General features: G+C 45.9%; 1 protein-coding gene across 1 annotated transcript in view; it reads right to left on the reverse strand.

Annotated features, from left to right (window-relative positions):
- NFATC2IP (nuclear factor of activated T cells 2 interacting protein) overlaps positions 1-26,914 on the reverse strand; it is a 635,351-nt gene that overhangs the window by 363,664 nt on the left and 244,773 nt on the right. The window lies entirely within an intron of this gene.

Below are 26,914 nucleotides of genomic sequence, written 5' to 3' on the forward strand. Positions count from 1 at the left end.
CATAGGGAACTCTGACAAATCTTACACAGGCCTGCCACTGCAGCCTGAGTGAAATAACGTCCACGTTATTTCACAGCCATTTTACACTGCACTTAAGTAACTTATAAGTCACCTATATGTCTAACCTTTACCTGGTAAAGGTTAGGTGCAAAGTTACTTAGTGTGAGGGCACCCTGGCACTAGCCAAGGTGCCCCCACATTGTTCAGAGCCAATTCCCTGAACTTTGTGAGTGCGGGGACACCATTACACGCGTGCACTACATATAGGTCACTACCTATATGTAGCTTCACCATGGTAACTCCGAATATGGCCATGTAACATGTCTATGATCATGGAATTTCCCCCTCTATGCCATCCTGGCATTTTTGGTACAATTCCATGATCCCAGTGGTCTGTAGCACAGACCCTGGTACTGCCAGACTGCCCTTCCTGGGGTTTCTCTGCAGCTGCTGCTGCTGCCAACCCCTCAGACAGGCAGCTGCCCTCCTGGGGTCCAGCCAGGCCTGGCCCAGGATGGCAGAACAAAGAACTTCCTCTGAGAGAGGGTGTGACACCCTCTCCCTTTGGAAAATGGTGTGAAGGCAGGGGAGGAGTAGCCTCCCCCAGCCTCTGGAAATGCTTTGTTGGGCACAGATGTGCCCAATTCTGCATAAGCCAGTCTACACCGGTTCAGGGACCCCTTAGCCCCTGCTCTGACGCGAAACTGGACAAAGGAAAGGGGAGTGACCACTCCCCTGACCTGCACCTCCCCTGGGAGGTGTCCAGAGCTCCTCCAGTGTGCTCCAGACCTCTGCCATCTTGGAAACAGAGGTGCTGCTGGCACACTGGACTGCTCTGAGTGGCCAGTGCCACCAGGTGACGTCAGAGACTCCTGCTGATAGGCTCCTTCAGGTGTTAGTAGCCTTTCCTCTCTCCTAGGTAGCCAAACCCTCTTTTCTGGCTATTTAGGGTCTCTGTCTCTGGGGAAATTTTAGATAACGAATGCAAGAGCTCATCCGAGTTCCTCTGCATCTCCCTCTTCACCTTCTGATAAGGAATCGACTGCTGACCGCGCTGGAAGCCTGCAAACCTGCAACATAGTAGCAAAGACGACTACTGCAACTCTGTAACGCTGATCTTGCCGCCTTCGACTGTTTTCCTGCTTGTGCATGCTGTGGGGGTAGCCTGCCTCCTCTCTGCACCAGAAGCTCCGAAGAAATCTCCCGTGGGTCGACGGAATCTTCCCCCTGCAACCGCAGGCACCAAAAAGCTGCATTACCGGTCCCTTGGGTCTCCTCTCAGCACGACGAGCGAGGTCCCTCGAATCCAGCGACTCTGTCCAAGTGACCCCCACGGTCCAGTGACTCTTCAGTCCAAGTTTGGTGGAGGTAAGTCCTTGCCTCACCTCGCTGGGCTGCATTGCTGGGAACCGCGACTTTGCAGCTGCTCCGGCCCCTGTGCACTTCCGGCGGAAATCCTTCGTGCACAGCCAAGCCTGGGTCCACGGCACTCTAACCTGCATTGCACGACTTTCTAAGTTGGTCTCCGGCGACGTGGGACTCCTTAGTGCAACTTCGGCGAGCACCGTTTCACGCATCCTCGTAGTGCCTGTTCCTGGCACTTCTCCGGGTGCTACCTGCTTCAGTGAGGGCTCTTTGTCTTGCTCGACGTCCCCTCTCTCTGCAGGTCCAATTTGCGACCTCCTGGTCCCTCCTGGGCCCCAGCAGCGTCCAAAAACGCCAAACGCACGATTTGCGTGTAGCAAGGCTTGTTGGCGTCCTTCCGGCGGGAAAACACTTCTGCACGACTCTCCAAGGCGAGAGGGATCCCTCCACCAAAGGGGAAGTCTCTAGCCCTTTTCGTTCCTGCAGAAACCTCAGCTTCTTCTGTCCAGTCGAAGCTTCTTTGCACCCGCAGCTGGCATTTCCTGGGCATCTGCCCATCTACGACTTGCTTGTGACTTTTGGACTTGGTCCCCTTGTTCCACAGGTACCCTAGATTGGAAATCCACAGTTGTTGCATTGCTGGTTTGTGTCTTTCCTGCATTATTCCTCTAACACGACTATTTTGTCCTTAGGGGAACTTTAGTGCACTTTGCACTCACTTTTCAGGGTCTTGGGGAGGGTTATTTTTCTAACTCTCACTATTTTCTAATAGTCCCAGCGACCCTCTACAAGGTCACATAGGTTTGGGGTCCATTCGTGGTTCGCATTCCACTTCTGGAGTATATGGTTTGTGTTGCCCCTATCCCTATGTTTCCCCATTGCATCCTATTGTAACTATACATTGTTTGCACTGTTTTCTAAGACTATACTGCATATTTTTGCTATTGTGTATATATATCTTGTGTATATTTCCTATCCTCTCACTGAGGGTACACTCTAAGATACTTTGGCATATTGTCATAAAAATAAAGTACCTTTATTTTTAGTATAACTGTGTATTGTGTTTTCTTATGATATTGTGCATATGACACTAAGTGGTACTGTAGTAGCTTCACACGTCTCCTAGTTCAGCCTAAGCTGCTCTGCTAAGCTACCATTATCTATCAGCCTAAGCTGCTAGACACCCTATACACTAATAAGGGATAACTGGGCCTGGTGCAAGGTGTAAGTACCCCTAGGTACTCACTACAAGCCAGTCCAGCCTCCTACAATGGTTGACTGTCAAAGAGCCTGAATCTCACTGTTCCTCACTGCCATCAGATATGCACAGCATGTCAGTATGTCATATCATACTATGGATCCATAAAGGACTTCTGTGGCATTCAAAAAGGGACCACATCAGAAGTCAGAACTAGATTAAGGCGGTATTGGGCCATAACAAAAGGGGGAAGTGATACAGCCCTTTCAAAAATCGCATTTCAACCTTTGACTTAAATGAGGTCAGATCAGGCAATCATAAGGCTAAAACAGCCAAAAGATAAACTTTAACTGGGCAAAAGCAAAGACTTGCCGAACAAGATAGAACAAATCACAAAATATAAGATAACTTGGCCTGGGGGGAGTTAATCTGGTATGTACCGCACCAAGCCTCAAACCAGAGTATACCATATTTATCGATAGGCACCCGGCTGCCAAAATCACAACCACCTTCGAGGGGGAAGGTCAAAGATATTCAGCTAAACTGCAAGCAGGAAGGTTGCTGCAACAGCAGGAGCTCTTGGAGGGGCAGCCTAGGAGTTCTGGATACCGTCCTCTGTGCCCAAACCAAAGGCATTAGGAACACGTGGGCTTGGTCAGCTCCGATCTTAAGAACTTGGGAAAGGAGTGGTATCAGCAGAAAGGCATACAGGAGTCCGGAGCTCTAATGCACAGAAGTCCTGACACTGCATGTTCTTAGCAGTGGTGAACATATCAGGGCAATATTCTGCCAATTTCCAGAAGAAACCTGGCATCACTTCCAGGAGTAGCTGCTATTTGTGAGCCGCTTGTGCCAATGGCAGAGCTTATCCACTCTGGCATTCAATAATCCTGCCAATTGGCAGGAAAATTCCTTGGCGGTCCAGCAATTTCTAGAAGCAGTAGGCCTCCCCAGCCCACCACATTTGTTGCAGTAGCATATTGTGGTAGTGTTCATGAGGACTTTTATCAGCCTCCCCTTGACGTACGACAGGAAGACTTTCAGCACCAAACAGATGGCCCTCAGCACCAGAAAATTGGTGAGGAGTAAGGACTCTTTCAGAGGCCAGAAGCCTCTGATCTCTACCTCTCCCAATTGCCCGTCCCAAAAGAGAAGCAATGAATCAGTCACCACGGACTGCTGTGGGTGGGGAAAGGTAAGAACTCAGCCATGACCCAATTGCAGTCCAGTAACCACCACTGGCCTTTGCCTTCTCTAAAATCTGATCTAGAAGTCCCCTTGATGTTGGGCCCATGGAGATTTCAAATCCCACTGCTAAGTTTGCATATGCCACCTGGTGTGCTGTACGAGCAGGGTGCAAGATGCCATAAGTCCCAGCAGCCTCAGTTAACCTCACTGAAATCCAGGACCAAAGCTGAAAGATCAGGATCAGAGCCTAAATGTCCTGGACTCAAAACATACCCTGTCCAGAATTACATCAATGAAAGGGAGCGTGTGTGACTTTGGCACATTAAATAAACCCTAAATATGATAGGCTATTTTCCATAGTCTTAATGCGGTTGGTGACAGCTTGGGGCAAACCTGTCTTCAACGTCAGTCGTTGAGGTAGGGAAACATTGGCACTCTTGACCGCCGAAGGTGTGCTGCCACCACTGATCTCACCAGCGAACGTCAGGTTTTAATGAAAGCAATGGCAAAGGGGTGGACAGCAAACTGAAAATGCTCCCCTTCCACAAGGAATCATAAGTGCGGAGGGGCCAGCGGGGGGGGGGGGGGGGCGGTATGGAAATAGGCATCCTGCAGGTTTAACTCCAATATTCAGTCTCTAGGGTCGAGGGCAGACAACCCAGGCCAAGGTGATCATTTAGATTTTCTGCTTCCAGAGTAAAGGGAAGGCATTGAGAGGGCACAGGTCTACAATCCTTTACAGACACCAGAAAGTAGTGGGAATAGCAACCACACCCTACTCCTGGAACCAGCACACTCAACAGTCCCTTTGGCTAAAAGGGCTTGCACGTCCTCCTGCAAAATTGAGATGATGCGTAAGAGAAATGGCAAGGTGTGTCCATTGACAACAATCTGTAGGACCCACCTGTCTGATGGGATTGTCTGCCAGCCTAATAGTCAGTGGATTCTGCCTCCCCCTGGGTGGCTGTGTCTCACAAGGACATTCTAAAGAGGTTTAGTGGGTAGTGCTGCTGTGGAGGCAGTGGGCTGGGTGGTGTGCTTAACTTAGCTGCATGGCAGTGGGCACCACAGCCTCTGTGAAACTGCTGGGTTCCCTGAGGGGACAAGATAAGTTGGCAGTAAAAAGCTATAAAAAGTCATGAAATGAAGGGTCAGATTTGAGGTTAAGAAACTTGGAAAGGCTAAGAGTGTAAGCCTTGTTCTCCTTAATGTGCTGGAGCGTGGAATCAACCTTCTCAAATAGAGTCCCATCAAAGGGAAAGGTCATAAAGGCAGACTAGACAATACCTGAGAAAGCAGTTAATCACAGCCATGCATGGTGGTAAAAGGCAACACTGTCTAATTCCGCCCAATTGAATTGGTGGTGTCCAAGCAATAAATAGTGAACTTGGCAGCATCACAACCTTCTTGGATTGCTTGAGAAATTACAGGATGAATGTCTTCGGGCACACAAAGGATTTAGGACGATACTCACATGGCCTGTGGGATTCTGTGACAAACAGCTAGCACTCACAGATCAGAGAGCCAAGTTGGTAAATGAAACATGTTTGCTGAACGTTGCTTGTTTAGATTCCCTATCAGATAGCATGGTGGGAAATCTGAATGGACCACAGCAGCTGGTGAAGGCTTGCACCACTAAGCTCTCTAGTGTGGGGTGCTGGGAAAGAAAAGCTGGGTCACCTGGAGCAGGATGATAGCACCTGGCAATTCGTCTATCGACTGGGGGGGGTGTAGGAGGCTGGACTGGCTTGTAGTGAGTACCAAGGGGTACTTGCACCTTGCACCAGGCCCAGTTATCCCTTATTAGTGTATAGGGTGTCTAGCAGCTTAGGCTGATAGATAATGGTAGCTTAGCAGAGCAGCTTAGGCTGAACTAGGAGACGTGTGAAGCTACTACAGTACCACTCAGTGTCATATGCACAATATCATAAGAAAACACAATACACAGTTATACTCAAAATAAAGGTACTTTATTTTTATGACAATATGCCAAAGTATCTTAGAGTGTACCCTCAGTGAGAGGATAGGAAATATACACAAGATATATATACACAATAGCAAAAATATGCAGTATAGTCTTAGAAAACAGTGCAAACAATGTATAGTTACAATAGGATGCAATGGGGAAACATAGGGATAGGGCAGAGGTTCCCAATCTGTGCGCCGTTGCACCCTGGTGCGCCTCCAAAACTACCCAGGGGCGCCACGAAGTAAATATTCTGAGTGCAATTTCTTTCGTTTTTCAAGCTGGCTTTCAAACATGTTTTGCTAAGATGAAACTCCCTCTAGTACCACTAGATGGCAGTGCGACATGCAAAATAGCACAGGAATTGCTCCTATCTGTCAGAACAGTTAACACAAACGATGAGCCATGCAGAAATAAAAACAGAGGCACGTATTGGACTTAAGTAGGTTTACTGTGTCACTTTTAAGAAAATTGTGGTATTGTTTTAATATATTTTATTTAATCCTGAAGGGCACTGTTTTTAGTCTTGTTAATGTTAGTTGGTGGGAAGACTTTTTAACATCTTTTGTAGTGTAGGAAAAAGTTCTTATAACTATGATAGTATGCAACATGTTTAATGCATAAATGTGTTTTTACTTTTTTGATATGGTCTTATGTGGACCTCCATGTAGTGAGAAGGAATCAGAGACTGCAGACAAATACTGAGGTCTGAGACAGGAGAGTGCAAAGACTCCATCAGACACTAGAAGAGACAGAAGCAGAGTTAAGATAATGGTGGCTGCTGGAAAATTTAGTAAAGTAGTTTAGTAAAGTACTTGAAAGTGAAATATAGTAGTGCTGATTAGTGGAGCTGCATTATTATATATCAAAAGTGGCTCCTTGACAACTAGAATGACTTGAAGGAGAGCTCCCTGTGCTGGAGGCAATTTTTAAGGAACAAAATAATAGTTTTAAAGAAAATCATTATGCAGACCACAGTGCTGAAGAGCATTATTTCTGTCTTAACCAATGAAAGTTTTTTTTTTTATTAAACAACTGTTATATATTTTTTATTTTGCTACATCTATGATTATAATACCTTCCTACCAAGTATTTTTGAGGGAACAAAATAGAAGAACTCCAGAGGGTGGGCTCATAAGCCCCCCCACCCCTCTACCACACTCGCTAAAACAAAAATAACACAGTGGGGAGCCGCAGCCAACTGCCAAAAGGTCAAGGGAGCCACGGGTCAAAAGTGTTTGGGGACCACTGGGATAGGGGCAACACAAACCATATACTCCAAAAGTGGAATGCGAACCACGAATGGACCCCAAACCTATGTGACCTTGTAGAGGGTCGCTGGGACTATTAGAAAATAGTGAGAGTTAGAAAAATAACCCTCCCCAAGACCCTGAAAAGTGAGTGCAAAGTGCACTAAAGTTCCCCTAAGGACAAAGTAGTCGTGTTAGAGGAATAATGCAGGAAAGACAAACCAGCAATTCAACAACTGTGGATTTCCAATCTAGGGTACTTGTGGAACAAGGGGACCAAGTCCAAAAGTCACAAGCAAGTCGGAGATGGGCAGATGCCCAGGAAATGCCAGCTGCGGGTGCAAAGAAGCTTCGACTGGACAGAAGAAGCTGAGGTTTCTGCAGGAACGAAAAGGGCTAGAGACTTCCCCTTTGGTGGACGGATCCCTCTCGCCTTGGAGAGTCGTGCAGAAGTGTTTTCCCGCCGGAAGGACGCCAAAAAGCCTTGCTACACGTAAATCGTGCGTTTGGCGTTTTTGGACGCTGCTGGGGCCCAGGAGGGACCAGGAGGTCGCAAATTGGACCTGAAGAGAGAGGGGACGTCGAGCAAGACAACGAGCCCTCACTGAAGCAGGTAGCACCCGGAGAAGTGCCAGAAACAGGCACTACGAGGATGTGTGAAACGGTGCTCGCCGAAGTTGCACAAAGGAGTCCCACGTCGCCGGAGACCAACTTAGAAAGTCGTGCAATGCAGGTTAGAGTGCCGTGGACCCAGGCTTGGCTGTGCACAAAGGATTTCCGCCGGAAGTGCCCAGGGGCCGGAGTAGCTGCCAAGTCGCGGTTCCCAGCAATGCAGCCCAGCGAGGTGAGGCAAGGACTTACCTCCACCAAACTTGGGCTGAAGAGTCACTGGACTGTGGGGGTCACTTGGACAGAGTCGCTGGATTCGAGGGACCTCGCTCGTCGTGCTGAGAGGAGACCCAAGGGACCGGTGATGCAGCTTTTTGGTGCCTGCGGTTGCAGGGGGAAGATTCCGTCGACCCACGGGAGATTTCTTCGGAGCTTCTGGTGCAGAGAGAGGCAGGCTACCCCCACAGCATGCACAAGCAGGAAAACAGTCGAGAAGGCGGCAGGATCAGCGTTACAGAGTTGCAGTAGTCGTCTTTGCTACTATGTTGCAGGTTTGCAGGCTTCCAGCACGGTCAGCAGTCGATTCCTTATCAGAAGGTGAAGAGGGAGATGCAGAGGAACTCGGATGAGCTCTTGCATTCGTTATCTAAAGTTTCCCCAGAGACAGAGACCCTAAATAGCCAGAAAAGAGGGTTTGGCTACCTAGGAGAGAGGAAAGGCTACTAACACCTGAAGGAGCCTATCAGCAGGAGTCTCTGACGTCACCTGGTGGCACTGGCCACTCAGAGCAGTCCAGTGTGCCAGCAGCACCTCTGTTTCCAAGATGGCAGAGGTCTGGAGCACACTGGAGGAGCTCTGGACACCTCCCAGGGGAGGTGCAGGTCAGGGGAGTGGTCACTCCCCTTTCCTTTGTCCAGTTTCGCGCCAGAGCAGGGGCTAAGGGGTCCCTGAACCGGTGTAGACTGGCTTATGCAGAATTGGGCACATCTGTGCCCAACAAAGCATTTCCAGAGGCTGGGGGAGGCTACTCCTCCCCTGCCTTCACACCATTTTCCAAAGGGAGAGGGTGTCACACCCTCTCTGAGGAAGTTCTTTGTTCTGCCATCCTGGGCCAGGCCTGGCTGGACCCCAGGAGGGCAGCTGCCTGTCTGAGGGGTTGGCAGCAGCAGCAGCTGCAGTGAAACCCCAGGAAGGGCAGTTTGGCAGTACCAGGGTCTGTGCTACAGACCACTGGGATCATGGGATTGTGCCAACTATGCCAGGATGGTATAGAGGGGGCAATTCCATGATCATAGACATGTTACATGGCCATATTCGGAGTTACAATGGTGAAGCTACATATAGGTAGTGACCTATATGTAGTGCACGCGTGTAATGGTGTCCCCGCACTCACAAAGTTCAGGGAATTGGCTCTGAACAATGTGGAGGCACCTTGGCTAGTGCCAGGGTGCCCTCACACTAAGTAACTTTGCACCTAACCTTTACCAGGTAAAGGTTAGACATATAGGTGACTTATAAGTTACTTAAGTGCAGTGTAAAATGGCTGTGAAATAACGTGGACGTTATTTCACTCAGGCTGCAGTGGCAGGCCTGTGTAAGAATTGTCAGAGCTCCCTATGGGTGGCAAAAGAAATGCTGCAGCCCATAGGGATCTCCTGGAACCCCAATACCCTGGGTACCTCAGTACCATATACTAGGGAATTATAAGGGTGTTCCAGTAAGCCAATGTAAATTGGTAAAAATGGTCACTAGCCTGTTAGTGACAATTTGGAAAGAAATGAGAGAGCATAACCACTGAGGTTCTGATTAGCAGAGCCTCAGTGAGACAGTTAGTCACTACACAGGTAACACATTCAGGCACACTTATGAGCACTGGGGCCCTGGGTTACCAGGGTCCCAGTGACACATACAACTAAAACAACATATATACAGTGAAAAATGGGGGTAACATGCCAGGCAAGATGGTACTTTCCTACAGGGGGCCCCGGAGAAAAGTGCCTCATTAAAGGGAATGAGGGGCACAGAAGAGGTTTGCTGCAGTTGCAGGACCTCCATTAATACGGCTGTTTCAACCTCCAAGGAGGGGAAGCTGGAGGTCAATTATTTCAACTGTTCTCTGAATCAGTTTAGGAAGTGGACTCTTCTGTGCTAGCTAAGGACAAAAAAAAATTAAAAGGCCAGTCTCCCTGTAGGTATCCAGGATTACTAGTCTCCTGCAAGTCCAATTGTCATCTTGGTAGGCCTGACCAAACCCATCACATGGGTAATCATAGTCACAAAAAGGTAACGAAGAGAATGTTGTCTAGGATGTTGTAAGCTGAGCAGGGGAAGCAGTGCCTCAGACACAGTCTGCTCCAATGCTGATCCGTCCTTAGATGACCATCAGGCCACGTCTTCAGGCAGTGAAGTCAGCAATGTGCCTGGGGCCAGTGTAGATTGTGGCTCCAGGAGTGGAGCTTGAACAAGAGCAGGAGGCAAGGTATGCATGGAGGGTCAAGACTGCATCGATACTAAGCGCTAGAGCAATGCTGTGCAGACCTCTTATTTGACGTGGCATGGCTAAAGGCCCTGGAAATTCTGCAGCCGATTTCGCTGCTGAAAAGACAACCAAAGTAGGCTAATTTCGAGTGAGATTAAGGGTTTCTTTCTACCCATTCCTGTTTAGGCACATGAGTGGTGTGAAGAAGCAAACTACCACTTCAACTGTTTTTATTATTTATTTTCAATTGAATTACATATTTGATGCTACATGCGCATTTCCAGTACATTATAGAGTTACATTGCAGGCTACAACACTATGCCCCCTAATGTATATGATCTGTACCCTATGATCATCATGCACTACCCTAAATACTCAGTCAAACCACATTTACAACAGCAGAGGTTTTAGATTAATTTTAAGTGGGTTAACTGGGCATGTTTATATGCTAGAAATGAATCTGTACGCATTATTTATCTCCACCACTCTGTACTCCTCCGTGTAATCAAGCATCCTATTTCATGGCTAATACAGCACCACAGTACATGCACATTACCAAAATCGAGGTAAATGTCAGAGACAAAAGGGAGCTCCAAATCTGCATCTGGATGCATGGAAAGGAACCAATGTCAGCACGTGTGAGTGCACAGCCACAAGGTGCCACTTTCCAGCAGAGGTACTGCTGAAAAGTTTACGCATCCAGTTCGACACCTTGGGAATATCCAAAAAGTGAGGAATCTGCAACTAGAAAACTATCAAACAATCTACAGGTATAACATCTACAGACTAAGGTATAAAGTGTGGTATTATTAAAAGGACCACACAATCAATATCCACTGAGAGGTGATCAGAATAATACAAGAACATGTGCAACTTCTGATAAATTTCATTTATTAGATGCCCTGGCCAGGAAACTGAAAACATGCATAAATGAACACAAATCCACCGTACAAAAACGCAATCTTAAATTCAAACGGCTAGACATTGTTCTCTAGCCAATGTCCAAACACAACAAATTTAATACCAGGCCTGTGAAAAACTCAAACCACTACGTAAAGGCAACTTAGTAACAAGCATTGGCAAAGCCAATAGGTCTCGCCTATGAGAGAGCTATTGGCTTTGCCAATGTCTTCAACATGGCTAAAAGTTAGCAACATGACATTGTGCCACCCCAATCTATGCCACTGTACTGTATGCCACTCCACTCAGAGTAGTGTAGAGCAACTTAGTGGAGTCTGGTAGGTTGGAGTGGCACAGAGTGGAGTGCTGCAGGGTGGCATCGTGTAGAAGGTGTGCAGTAGAGAGATGTAGATTAGGTTGTTAAAGTGAAATTAAGAAGCATGGAGAAGAGTGGCAGAGTGGGATGCAGTGGCATTGTGTGGACCGACAGTAGCATATAATGAGGTGGTATAGTGGCATAGAAGAGTGGGGCTGCATGGAGTGGCTTATAGTAGTGCAGAACATTGTAGATTGGAATAGAGTGGGATGACATGGAGTAGAGTATCAGAGTAGACCAGTGACAATGAGTGGCATTGTGTGGGGGTAGAGTGGAGTGGCATACATTGGGGTTGAGTGCAGGGGTCTCCCACCATTTTTGGTAGTAAAAGCTACTTACGTTGATGACAATCATCCAGAGCTATGAATATTAGAACATTAATACTGACCACAGCCAAGTGTACAGGTTTGTTTTAAATATAAAAATGTCAGTATTTGTAGGCTAAGCTTCATAAAGGAGAGCTATTTATGGGTAGCTTGAAAGCTACAAGTAGCCGACAAGCTCCTTGTTAGGAGACACCTGGGTTATACTGTTCTAGAGTGGCTAGAAATAGAGTGGCACAGAGTAGAATGATAGAGCAGAGTGAAGTAATGATGTTGTGTGGAACAGCATATAATCGAGTGACATCGAAGGGATTTATGTGGAGTGGTATAGAGTACAGTTAGGGTTGTATAGAGTACAGCAGCTATAGTAGTGTGCATAGAGTTGTGGCGTGTCAGAGTATTCCACCAGGTGGAAAATTGCAGGAAAATATCAAATGACCCTACAACATACATTTTAGAAGAAATAAATGGGCTGATTGAATCTGGAGAACTGGAGGATATCTATGAGAGAGAAAAGAAATACCAAATCTATTAAAGTGGTAGACTACCAGCCTTGTATATTTTGCCAAAAATACAAAATGATGGGTTGCAACCTCCAGGAAGACCTATCATATGAGGCGGTAAATTCCATCCTCAAGCCACCAGCAAAGATGCGTGGCCATATTTTTGAAAACTCCATCGTGCAAATACCAAGTCAAGCATATTATGGACATCAAATCAACTGGACAAAAGGGAAAGTGATGAACTAAGACATTTTAGTAACATTTGATATAGTTAACTTGTCTACTAGTAATCCCTGGGAAGCAGGTCTAGAAAACCTGGAATGCTTTTTGGATTTGAAACCAATATTCCATCAAGTACCCACTCATTGCATTGTTATTGGCAAAACATCTGCCTGAAGAAAAGGTTTACTTAATCAGTACTAGATACAAACCAAAAGGTCCCACCATGGGTTGTATATTTGCACCTTAGATGGTGACCATATTTGTGGGCAAATTTGAATTAAACAGATATAAGAGAACCCATATGAACATCACATTAGGATCTAGAAAGATATATTGACATGATTTGAAAAGGAAATAAAGTGGTACTAAAGTTTATAGTGGCTCAAAGTACCCCACATATCAAATTTTTATTAAGCCAGTCAAGTAATAAACTTTAAAAATCTAATCACAAAACATGAGGGAGGCCAAGGAGACAGATGGAAATATGCTCCTTCATTACACCAGCCTTCATCAAATAGATAGGAGATACCTTGCCATTTAGCCTGTTCCCCTGGATACACAGAAACAGCTCAAGAAAAGAAAGCTACTTAATGAATGCCAATATGTTAATCAACAATCTCAGAGAGAACTTTACACATAAATGTCTGGAAAGGGCAATTAAACTTGCCTCCTGTACAGCAAGAAAGTGTTTGCTTGAACTTAAGAATGGACTGTCTGACCTGGGTCACCACATTCAGGGGGAATACAAACCTCCTGAAAGAAACTGGGTCTCTAGTAGTTGGCAGGGTATATGCCACAATCCCAGTCAGGAAAAGCCAGTTACACTCCTTAAATTAACCTGTGCTAATCCTCTGGTAGCTTAGCAGAGAGCAGGCAGGCTTAAACTTAAAAGGCAGTGTAAAGTATTTGTGCAGCACTCTCAGAAACACTGTGAAAGGCACCACAAATACTAAATACCAGCTTTAGGAAAATACAACATGTTTATCTATTTAAGTCAAGACCAAATGACAAAAATCCACTTAAGAGTTTGGCAATTGTCAACACCGGTAGGTTACTCAACAGAATGAACCTGCCCATCACAAGTTAGTCAGATGCTGCGAGTGTGCTTGCTGTACTCCCGGTGATAGCAGGGGGAGGTTTTCCTTACAGTAAGGTGGGTTTGTTCACTGTCCTCACAATCACGGGGGAGGTTTTCTTCGTAATGGTGTCCCAACAAGGTGGTATCACCAAATCTGGCATCTGCCCAGGGGCCTTACACCAACCTAAAGCGGGGCATGGGGCTGTGGCAGGGCCCGGTCTCAGAGGAGCAGGAATCTGGAGAGCTCTTCCACTGCATGATTTAGTCGTCCACATATCTGCACAGCTCTAGTGGGCCTTGCTGTGGCCGCTGAGGTGCGGGTTTACCACAGGCAAGGAGACTAGGTGCACCCAAGCTCTCCTGAGAAGGAAGAGGGTTCTTCCAGGCCTGGATGCAGTATTTCATGACTATCCTCACCCTCCGAGGCACCTGTGTGCTCTACAGGCCTATGGGCTGGTCCTGGAAGGCAGCCCGAGTGTCGGACAGACTTCTGGCAGGGCCAGCTGATCCCAAAGCAGTTCCTGGTCTTGGGCCACTGCTCGTTGCAAGCGGGCTGCCCGAGTCACACTTGCCCCTCCTGGGGACTCGGGGACTCACAAAGGCAGTCTGAGATGGGGAACACTGCCTTGATACCTGGATTAAGCAGAGAGGATTCTCCCTTTCCTCTGGGAGCATGTGGATGCTGTTAGCAGGTACAGGGGCTGCCCTGAGACAGCACAGAGCAGGGGAAGGTGGTGATGTGGTGCAGCACTCTGGTTCACAACACTACAGGAAGTGAGCTGATGATCTGGAGGACTGGTGTGGGTCCACAGAGGCAGTGAGCTGCAGGATGGCAACACCGTGCTAGATTCCTTTTACTTTCTTAAGCACCACAAAGGCATGTGTGGATAAACTGGTGCAGGTTACGAAGGCAGTGAGCTCAAGATAAGGTCTTTGATATCCTGGAGACCCTGGATAAACTGGGGACAAGTCGGTAAGCCCTTAGACTCTAAAGGGGGGTGGGGGGAGAAATCAAATTTGGCAAAGTCCAATCCTTCCCTTGTAAGATAGAAACAGGTGGCAGGCAAACAGTGCAGCAGCAAAGTGGTAATCCCTCCTACAGCCCAGAACACAACAGTAAGCCACCACAGCAATGGAGAGTGGCATTCCCTCCTGGCAGTCTAGCAGCCCTTCCTGACAGAACTCTCTGGGAGATGGACATCCTAAGTTTGTGGGGTTTGGGGTCTAGCATTTATAATTTGGTGCCCAGAGTCTGGAAGGTTGGGGAAACATCCAGATCTTCCTTTGAAGTCCCCAGGGTCCCTTCCCTTCCCTGCCCTCCCTGGCTCCAGACTCTAACCAGGGGTATGAAGGCCTCTGTGTGAGGAGAGCCCAGGCCCTATTAAGGTGCAAGTGTCGGCTCATCTGTCCCCACCTAGCCCAGGAAGACCCATCAGCCTGGTGATGGGCCATCAATATGCCAACACCACAACCAAGCTCACTTTGTGTGTGCCTGTATAGTGGGAATGCACAGAGCGCAGATGTCATCTACCTCAGATGTGTATTCAGGGACAGGCAGAGGCACAGAATAGTTGAGTAAGAAAATGCCAACTTTCTAAGTGGCATTTTCAGACTTACAATTTAAAATCATAACTTATGGTGAAGTCTAATTTTTCATTTTGAGCCCAGGGACACCAAACTCCATGTTTCTATTTCATCCCATTGGAAAGTTATACTCAAGAGGTTTTATGACAACCCTAGTGTTATCCCATGAGAGAGATAGGCCTTGCAATAGTGAAGTACAAACAGCCACTTTTCACTACTTGGCCTTGTTAAACTTAAGTGCATGTCCAAATGTATTTACAGTGCACCCTGCGCTTGGGGCAAACTAGGGCCTATGTTAGGGGTGACTGACAGGTAATGCAAAGGAATCATCCAGAAAGGACCTGCATACAGCTCCATACAAAACCGGGAAACTTGCATCCGAGACTCCAGATTTGGCTGGACCTTTCAGAATAAGTCGACTTGGATAAAGAGATGAATTATTGAAGACACTAAAGCACCCACAGTGCCCTGGTTAGCAAGGACATTCAGCTCCTAGGAATCAGGAGTGACCATGACAAGAACTTTCAAAATATATCCCCAACAAGCAGTACGAAGCAGTATGTAGGAAAGTAGCGTCTTTCTAGCCTTGTTACCCCCCTTTTGGCCTGTTAGTGAAAACACCCTGACATATACTCACAGTCTCACTGGGATCCTGCTAGCCAGGGCCCAGTGCTCATAGTGAAAACCTTATGTTGTAAGTGTGATTGTTATGAGCACTGGGGTCCTGGCTAGCAGGATCCAAATGACACATACGTTTGTGGCCTATATGTGTTCCCTGTGTGGTGCCTAACTGTCTCACTGAGGCTCTGCTAACCAGAATCTCAGTGGTTATGCTCTCTGCTTTCCACATTTGTCACTAACAGACTAGTGACTAAATTTACCAATTTACATTGGCATACTGGTACACCCATATAATTCCCTTGTATATGGTGCTGAGGTACCCAGGGTATTGGGGTTCCAGGAGATCCCTATAAGTTGCAGCATTTCTTTTGCCACCCATAGGGCGCTCTGACAATTCATACACAGGCCTGCTAGTGCAGCCTGAGTGAAATAACGTCCACGTTATTTCACAGCCATTTACCACTGCACATAAGTAACTTATAAGTCACCTATTTGTCTAACCTTCACCTGGTGAAGGTTGGGTGCAAAGTTACTTAGTGTTTGGGCACCCTGGCACTAGCAAGGTGCCCCCACATCGTTCAGGGCAAATGCCCCGGACTTTGCGAGTGCGCGGACACCATTACACACGTGCACTATACATAGGTCACTACCTAAGTATAGCGTCACAATGGTAACTCCGAACATGGCCATGTAACATGTCTAAGATCTGGTATTGGGGGACAATTCCATGATCCCTCGGGTCTCCAGCACAGTACCCGGGCACTGCCAAACTGCCTTTCCGGGGTCTCCACTGCTGCTGCCAACCCCTCAGACAGGTTTCTGCCCTCCTGGGGTCCAGGCAGCCCTGGCCCAGGAAGGCAGAACAAAGGATTTCCTCTAATAGAGGGTGTTACACCCTCTCCCTTTGGAAATAGGTGTGAAGGGCTGGGGAGGAGTAGCCTCCCTCAGCCTCTGGAAATGCTTTGATGGGCACGGATGGTGCCCATCTCTGCATAAGCCTGTCCACCAGTTCAGGGATCCCCCAGCCCTGCTCTGGCGCGAAACTGGACAAAGGAAAGGGGAGTGAACACTCCCCTGACCAGTACCTCCCAGGGGAGGTGCCCAGAGCTCCTCCAGTGTGTCCCAGACCTCTGCCATCTTGGAAACAGAGGTGTTGGGGACCCACTGGACTGCTGAGTGGCCAGTGCCAGCAGGTGACATCAGAGGCTCCTTCTGATAGGCTCTTACCTCTCTTGGTAGCCAAACCTCCTTTTCTGGCTATTTAGGGTCTCTGCTTTGGGAAATTCTTTAGATAACGAATGCAAGAGCTCATCAGAGTTCCTCTGCATCTCCCTCTTCACCTTCTACCAAAGGATTGACCGCTGACTGCTCAGGACGCCTGCAAAACCGCAAAAAAGTAGCAAGACTACTACTAGCAACATTGTAGCGCCTCATCCTGCCGGCTTTCTCTACTGTTTCCAGGTGGTGCATACTCTGGGGGTAGCCTGCCTTCACCCTGCACCAGAAGCTCCGAAGAAATCTCCCGTGGGTCGACGGAATCTTCCCCCTGCTAACGCAGGCACCAAAAGACTGCAACACTGGTCCTCTGGGTCCCCTCATCCTGACGAGCGTGGTCCCTGGAACACAGCAACTCTGACCAAGTGACTCCCACAGTCCAGTGACACTTCAGTCCTAGTTTGGTGGAGGTAAGTCCTTGCCTCCCCACGCTAGACCGCAAAGCTGTGTACCGCGTGATTTGCAGCTGCTCCAGCTCCTGTGAACTCTTCCAGGATCCATTTTGTGACTTTGCATGGACTCCAGTTCACTCTTCTTCTAAGTGCCTGTTCAGGTACTTCTGCGGGTGCTGCCTGCTTCTGTGAGGGCTCCCTGACTTGCTGGGCACCCCCTCTGTCTCCTCATCCAAGTGGTGACATCCTGGTCCCTCCTGGGCCACAGCAGCACCCAAAAACCTCTGTGACCCTTGCAGCTAGCAAGGCTTGTTTGCGGTCTTTCTGCGTGGGAACACCTCTGCAAGCTTCATCACGACGTGGGACATCCGTCTTCCAAAGGAGAAGTTCCCAGTACTCTTCTTTCTTGCAGAACTCCAAGCTTCTTCCAACTGGTAGCAGCTTCCTTGCACCTTCAGCTGGCATTTCCCGGGCTCCTGCCCACTCTCGACATTGTCACGACTATTGGGTTTGGTCCCCTTGTCTTACAGGTACTCAGGTCCAGAAATCCACTGTTGCATTGCTGGTGTTTGTTCTTCCTGCAGAATCCCCCATCACGACTTCTGTGCTCTGGGGATAGTAGGTGCACTTTACACCTACTTTTCAGGGTCTTGGGGTGGGCTATTTTTCTAACCCTCACTGTTTTCTTACAGTCCCAGCGACCCTCTACAAGCTCACATAGGTCTGGGGTCATCATCATCAACACATCGCTTTATTTGCTTACTTTAAACCATCAAAGCATAAATCACACAATACAAGAATAAAATTTAAAATCATAAAGATTATATTAAAAAAATACATAAAAATGTAAAACATAAATACTAAAATCAAGGAGATATTTCTCTTCACACAGTGCATACCTACCTAGACCTTGTTCCTCAGGATAGCCAAAATATCATCCAACGAACTAATACCCTAATCATAGGCCTCATAATAATCTAGAAGAATTTTTTAACTGGCAAATTCGTATATGCCATGCAGCCGCAAGGAACTTACTAAGTGCACAGAACAGGGTGCAGGATGGGTCCCTCGTCATAATCCTTAAAGCATCTATACAACATCTGATCCCCATGTTCTTACAAACTGGACATAGCCACCTCTGACGAACAATCCTATATGCTGGGCATATGAACTTAAAATGCACAAGGGTTTCCGGAGAAATACTACAACTCGGGCATAGATCAGTTCTCAGAGCAGAATCCCACCAATTGCCAAAGGATTTAAGAGGTAGGCATCCATATCTGAACTGAATATACAAACTCCTGCTTAATGGATCAGTAATGAGATCCATAAACAGTTAAAAACACGGATGCCACTTGGTACCAAGAAATTGAGAAGTCAATCTGCCATGAGACAAATGAAGTAAGTAGTTTCCCCTGACATACACCCAATAAGCTGTTTTTAAATGCTTCCTCTGCTCTTTCCTTAAATTATAAGGATGGCTCCAGTAGTTACTAAGACCCAGAATGCAAAACCATTTTGATATGTGTTTAAACCAAGGAATAGTAAGCACGTTAGGTCTATCTAAGATATCTTGGATGGATTCCTTATATGTGAGTAGCTCAGGAGTAGACCAAACATGTACCCAGGAAAGCAGCGGTCTTAAAGCAATAATGTCTGAGATACGTGCAAGTCCAAGGTCCCAAAACGTTGGTAACAAAGGAGTATTACGTGGACAAGCCAAGAGTGATCTTACAAAATTTCACCTATTTGAAGTTTACCAGCATTTGAGTATCCAGACTTCTGCCCCATAAGCCACAGCACTCTGGGCCTTTGCCCGATAAATCTTTAGTGCTGGAGTGACTACTCTCTCGATGGTCGACTTGTGGAAGTGCAAAATTGCCCCAGATCTGTGTGCCAGAAGGGCTGAGCTTTTATTAATCTGGGCCTCCCACTGCATGTCCTTGCTAATTCTGACCCCCAGGTAATCAATGGAGCAAACCTTGCTCAACTGAGTCCCTTTGTAAAGGATGGTATATCCTTTAGAGGGACCACGTCCCATGGTCATGATTTTAGTTTTGGTATGATTAAGCTCCAGCCCAAAGTAGTCACAAAACAAGCTAAACCTATCCATTAATACCTGTAGGCCCATCGGTGTTCGGGAGATCAAGAGAGAATCGTCGGCAAATAGCAGAATCAGGACTTTTATCTTATTCAGAGAGGGCGCATCATTTTGGCAACTAGTAATAACTTGCACTACCTCATTGATAAACAAGATGAAGAGTCGGAGCAAGGACGCAATCCTGTCATACCCCTCTCCTGATCTCTATTCGGTCAGTGAGTTCCCCCTGGTTGCCCCATCTAACTTGAGCATAAGTATTCTCGTGCAATCTTTGAATTAAATGTACTATGTTCTCTGGGGTACCAATTTTCCTCAGAACTCCCCACAGTTTCTCTCTTGGCACAAGATCAAAAGCAGATCTCAGGTCTACAAAGGCCACATATAATTTCTGACTGGCTAAGGTGACGTACTTCCAGAATAATAGTGACAACCTAAAGACTTGGTCCATAGTGTTAGTTTTTGGACGAAATCCAGCCTGTAGAGGAGATATCGGATTCTTCAAAACCCATTCCGTAAGTCTGACCAAAATTTGTTTTGCAAAGATCTTTTGAAGAATATCAATAAGGCTAATCGGTCGATAGTTCGCTGGCAAACCTAAATTGCCTTTCTTGTAAACAGGGATTATTTCTGCACCATGCCATGAATCAGGAATGGGACCACCTGCAGCTACGGCATTGGACAATAAATTGATATACCATGCCCATATAATGAGCTCAGATTTAAACAGATCCCCAGGTATCTTATCAGGGCCAGGGGCTTTAGCTGGCCTCAGAGAATTAGTAGCATAATTTGTTTCAGCTATAGAAAAGACAATGCGCTCAACTGAGCTATTTGTAGAAACTACATCATCATCATCATGTCTGATAACCTTAGGGTCATGCACTACAGGATAGGCATAAATTTCAGAAAATGGGTCACCCATCTATCAGGTTGAATATAAGAACTGATGGAGTCATTTCCCCTTCTCGATCTGCAAGCCAGCAATCTCCAGAAAGAGCCATCATCCTTATTTTTCCACTGCAACCAATAACCTCTGCCAGATTCCGTCTTCCCAGCTTTTTTTAGCTTGCTTCAGGACCTTAGCATATTTAGATCTAGCATCCACAATGTCTTCTTGAATGAGGTTTTTTAATGCTTCTTTTAAATTAGATCTTGCTAGAGTGCAATCCTTGTTATACCACTCATTAGAAGGGATGAAATCAGATGACCGCTTTAGGCGGGTTTCTTTATAAAAAATACCTTGTATGGTGTCCACCAATTCTGTATGAATTGTCAGAATAGGTATAGTAGCAACCTCTTGTTCCCCAAAAACCGAAAAGAGATTTAGAAATGATAGATATCCCTAATCTGAAATGGATTTGCTGCCACACTTTGCCAGCTAACACAAGTTTGTCTATGATTCAATCGAGAGATTGGAACATAAGTAATCTCTGTGTGTCTTGTTTTAAAAAAGGCTTGGTTGGTTAGTACAAGACACAAGGGATTATGATCACTGTCATGGCGAGAAATGATTTCCATATCTAGTGTACTTGACCAAAGCCTGATATCCACCAGAATGTAATCTATAGTGCTAAAGGAAAGCCCTCGCTTAAATGTAGGAGCACGATTTAGATCAGATCTAGTGTGACCGTTACATTCTCTCAAACCATATTTTATCCAGTGAGGCCAACTACATAGATACACACGAAGCAGGAGATGGAGCCATTTCCTTGGGTTGAGGGATGCCCCATAGTTCATCTTCCTACTAGTTAGGGTACTAATAGTGCCATCAGGTACAAAAGAACAATTAAAATCACCTACAATCATCAAAAAACCTGAAGGATCTAAAGACTCTACAAACTCTGACAGATGTGTAAGTATCTCAGATTCTGTAGTACGTGGAACAGACCTTACATATGCATTTAATACTGTTAACCTAAAGCCAGGACAAAATGTAAGCTGTATACCCAACAAATTACAAGAGTTAAATTCAATCACAGAATGTTTGCAATCTAACCTATTATTCAATGAAATCATAAGACCTCCTATGCATCTGCCAAATCCTCTAGTGGCTGATTGAGCGGGAGAAAAATACGACGTGAAACCCTCTAGATGGTATGATTCCACAGCCCAAGTTTCCTGAAATAAACAAACATCATAGTTGCTGACAAAGCCCAACCATTCGGGATCATCTAGCTTTGATTCTGTTCCCGCAATGTTCCAAGACATGACATTAAGTTTTGGTAGTGAAATCCCCAGTTGAGATCTTGTTTGGGATACAGTCATTAAACTTCCTTTATGTTCTTCCTGACATTCTCCATTGGTTGTAATTGGCGTTTTTACATGAGAAGCAGATAGTCAATCCAAATCAGAAAGAGAAGGAGAATGATTCTCAGCCTTAGTTGATAAATGGATAGCTGGTAGAACAGTGACTCCATCTGCCTGATTTCCAGTTGAGTGGCAGCCCCTGTACAACATGTCTCCAGGAGGATGCCTGCAGAGTCTGAGGACCGACTTCCTACCGGAACTTAGATAACTGGTAGGTATATCAAAGGATATGAGGTTGTTGGCAATACTACTGTCATAAAAGAGTATAGATATAAAATCAAAATCCGACCCCTGTTGATTATGTCTACAGACCTTTTGTATATCAGACCGGATGACAGAAAGACAGTTCCTTTGTGTACGTATCCAAAAAATTACTTTATTTATGAGAGAATCTTTGGATTCAAAGTTACCCTGTGGCAATCTAGTTACCCCAGTTAGGTATAAGCAATTACCATCCCTCCTTCGTCCAAATGATCCTTCCAAATCTAACGATTGTATAGGTCTCACGAAGTCAAAGGAGGAAGCTTGAGGGGGACTTACCTGAAGGCCTGCTCTAAGAAATCTCCCATGGACTTTGTTCGAAACTGTAGGACAAACAGTACCTAAATCCCGCCGCCCAACATATTTATTAGCACCAGGTTTAAAGGATCGCTCCTTAGTATTGTTAATGGGCTGGCAAGGTAGCCAGTCATTAGTTCCCCCATCCCGGAAGCAAATAGGAATGGAGGACATTTTGCCCTTACAATTAGATAAACTTGGAACGTTGGTGCTTATTACCGGATCGTATTTAAGAGCAGCCTCATTGGCGGAAATACCCTTGGGATCTCCCCTCTGGTCTTTGTGATCGGAGATTTTATTCAAAAGTATTGTCAATAATGACTTAATATCATCCAGTTTATGGGAGATAATTACCAATTGGGAATCTTCAATACTGCCCACCTCGGAAGCCTGGATCCCCTTTTTGTTTCCATCTGCAATTGAAGTTTGAGGGCATTCCGGACTGGTTACTAGGGGAGAGAACCGAAAACCTGTTAGAGCAAGGAATATCAATAATAGACGGTGACAGAGCTAAGGAGTAAAACGTCCTCAGCATGCAGGCGTCCTATTTCCACAGATGCTGAAAATGACGGAGACTTCTTTGGAGGAGAGGGGAGTATATCCTGACATTGGGGGCAGGGGGGGAATGCAAGTCCACCTCAAGCTCCTTCCTAGGCATAGATGTTTTTTTCTTGAAGAGGTCAGGAATCTTCTTGGGCAGAGAGGTATCTAGATTGGAGAGAGCAACAATGGAAGGACTCCTCAGTATTGCTCAACCTCTTCAAACAAAGAATCAATTGTTTTATGGCACAACGCCCAACCAAGGTCTTATCAGGCCGTTCCCTAGATTTCTTAGCCCCTGATGGAGGAGCCGGTACATCAGCAGCCTTCCGTTTCCCCATATCATAAGTCTCTGTTAAATACACACTAGGGAGTATTGGCCCAGTGAATAAACTCCCGCTAGTGGTGGTGTGCAATGAAGATGGAAAGAACTCAAGGGCTAATTAGCCCAAGAGCTACAGTTTGGCACCCTTCCTTGTAGCAAACCACTACAAACACTATTGTTAATGAACATGTGGATACCCACTAATCACGTACCGTGCCAGCAGACAAGCGCCCACGGTGAAGGGTCCGGTCCCCCTGCAGTCATTCAGCCAAAGTGGGACCTGGACTTATTCCCATAGAGTTCTGACAGACGGGAGACTCCAGGCACCGATGTTGATGGCTCTTTCAATGCGAAACCCCTAGTCTTTCCTCTTGAGGTCCAATAGTAGCAAAAAACCCTTGAACTTAAACACATCCCATCCGTACACCTCCACACGGCCAAATGCCTGGGAGACACCAAATCCAGGAGTCTTTGGAGAAATATCTAGGGGGGGGGCCTGCCTCTTCCGGGCAAGGACTTGCCCGGGTTTCGCGCGGGAGCACGAAGGCAGAATTTAAAGGGCTCCCGGGCTTTCAGGGCAGCCCCTCCTCGCAGCAGCAACCAGTTCTGGGGTCCATTCGTGGTTCGCATTCCACTTTTGGAGTATATGGTTTGTGTTGCCCCTATACCTATGTGCTCCTATTGTAATTCTACACTGCTTGCATTACTTTTCTTGCTATTACTCACCCAATTTTGGTTTGTGTACATATATCTTGTGTATATATCTTATCCTCTTACTGAGGGTACTCACTGAGATACTTTTGGCATATTGTCATAAAAATAAAGTACCTTTATTTTTAGTAACTGTTTATTGTGTTTTCTTATGATATTGTGCATATGACACCAGTGGTGTAGTAGGAGCTTTACATGTCTCCTAGTTCAGCCTAAGCTGCTTTGCCATAGCTACCTTCTAACTGGACCTGGCACAAGGTGTAAATACCTCTGGTACCCACTACAAGCCAGGCCAGCCTCCTACACAGTACTGAATAAACCACATCTCCTATACTGCACCTGGTACACATTTGGCACCCAGCAACTATACAAAAAGCACCTAAAAATATGAAAAATACCACATACGATCATGCCAGAAAGAAGTGTTAGGCCGGTCTATAGTAGTGAGCATGAGGAAATACACAGCATCAGCAACATTAAAAGGACCACTTTTGCCATAGACATCGAGGGGCAGGCAGACCTTGATGACGTCAAGACTCTGCCTGGCTCATTTGAAGAGAGTTTAAGTTAAGCAACAATGGCACATGCAAACTTCACTGTGAATGCGAAAAAAGTAAGAAAGAGTCCAGACAGGAGAAATTTGAAGAAATAGAGTCCCCAACCTATGAAATGAGAAGCAAGAAGGTGAGAGGAACAGTTCAATAATTTCGCACTGGAGAAACATGTCTATGCCATTACAACACAAGACACCGGTACTTTAGAAGCTCTAACGTGGCCAGTGATGACGCATACCCAATTTACTTGGTCTGATTTCCCAGCTATAAACGCCATTGCTGAATGGGGGGGGGGGGGGGGGGGGATGAAAGGCAGCAAAAATGGATAAAGCAGTGACGGGGAGGGGTTGATTTGTAGACAGGACATGAGGGGTGGGTGGAGACCGAGCTGGTAAAAACACTAGCACTGTGTAGAGTGCCGAAAAAGAAAAAGTATCTCCTAATACAGTGCGCAGTTTGAAATAACCCTGTTTATGAACAGCCTCAACAGGACGTGAATACGGTCGCCCAGGAGCCAAATGTGGAATAAATCAAACGGATTTAACCCATTCTCCAGAGGTCAATTAGAACCTAGTGTAGTGGGGTATGAGAAACGCACTAACACATCACTAATATATAAAACGTGTTCTGTTCTCCGGTTAAAACAAACTCGACCGTTTCTATAAAGATTGAACTGTGAGAGATATTCTGCATACCATTATGAATTGAAATTATTTGAATTCCTCAGCTGAAGAAATAATTACCTAACAAGGATACAAAAATATATAAAGCATTTATGACTGAGTAGTGATTCGTTATTTTATTACATTTTATTTTACACAAATCTGCTCACAGTGCAACAGGGAGACTTTTTCCTGAAGGGATTTTCCCGAAAAATGAGGAGTTATGAACTAACTTCAGAATATTAGTTTGGAGGTTCTAGCAGGGGATTCAACTACTCATGGCAATACACGTGTGACTGACGTGTTACTTCGTCGTTGAGGAGGCCTTTCCCTTATAAGAGTGCAAGGTTTAGGGAGGGACGCACATGGGGCAGTGAGGCAGTGAGCACGAATCACTTATTTAATGTAGTGACAGATCTCGCAGCCAGATCCCAGAGGTCCGCTGGGTAAAAAAAAAAAAAAAAAAAAAAAAAAAAAAAAAAAGTTAATTGAAATAATGGAATAAAGAACAGGGAAACCTGCAAAGCAAATAAATACTTCTAAATGTAGAACATAGTTAACAACCCCCCTCCCCCCCCCCCCCAATGTACTAAAATAGCAGTCTCCGAGATAGGATTATTTCAATTTATTAAACTTTAGGGGTGTATTGTGCGACATGGCAGATACATCATGGTTGTACACTTTGGCATGCACTCAAACACAGGGTGTTCAAATGAATTAAGGTGATCTGGAGCGCTTCTGCTCAGTCCCAAACATACCTCCGTGTCCCAGAATTTTCTTGGAGCGAGCCCACAACCTGGTCTAGTAAGCCATGGCCCGCCTCCACAAACGGAAAAGGTATACTCTATCCACTGGTCTTGTGTTGCCCTTGACTCAACTTTTATCACTGACGTGACAGGTCTTCTGGTTCCAGGTCCCCTTAGTCTCGAAATACCATCTACAAATGCCCCCTCGTATAGAAAAGAAGTGAATGCTCGACACTGTCTACATTTTATATCCTCAGAGGGGGTCTAAACCAACCTATAAACAGACTATTAAACATGTCACTGACAATTTAAGGCATGGCTTGCACGAGGGCCTGCTTGATGCACTCTTAATCAGGTGTATGCCTGTAATGGTGCACCTCAAAGAAACCATTACCATCCAAACGTGCACACGCTCAAAATATAGGATGAGCCTAAATTATTTATAGACAAACTTGTGCTGTTGACATGCAAATGGCAAAGCAGTCTTGCACATTAAAATATACAATAGCTATTCTAGGTGAATGCAATGGTGTTGATTTTTTCAGATGTTGATAGTCATATACACCAAAGCCAGTCAGATGGCAATAGATTAGGGGTACAATCGTGAGGAAACTGAACTAACGTGTCTTGTCAGCGTAATAACAAAGGAGCAGCATTGAGCACTCCACTAGCAGTCATCTAAAATATCAATATTTTATTTGCCAATTCCGAGCTAGTCCATTGTGGTGTCATTCACTCTCCAACCACCAGTATAAAGTGGAATGCTTTAAGATGTTACTGGAGCTTGAAGACCTCCAGTTCTGAAATTTAGAAGCTCACTACCCAATAAAAAAAATGCATCCCTTCCAGGAAGCAATTCGGGTGGATGCGAGGCGAGATTAGAGAGTTCCTACGAGTCCAGAAACTCCTATTCTAAGGAAAACACATGCAATATCAAACACTTAAGCAAGGGTATGCCTTTAAGTTAAGGGACTTTTGGGATGAGTGAGATACTGGTGTGCCAAGAGACTGATTCTCCCTCCTTGCTCACTTACTCTCGAGACTTGGAATGATGGCAAATCCAGTTGTGGGCATCTTAACC

Source organism: Pleurodeles waltl, chromosome 7 (genome assembly GCF_031143425.1).
Source record: "Pleurodeles waltl isolate 20211129_DDA chromosome 7, aPleWal1.hap1.20221129, whole genome shotgun sequence".
NCBI classification, from domain to species: Eukaryota; Metazoa; Chordata; class Amphibia; order Caudata; family Salamandridae; genus Pleurodeles; species Pleurodeles waltl.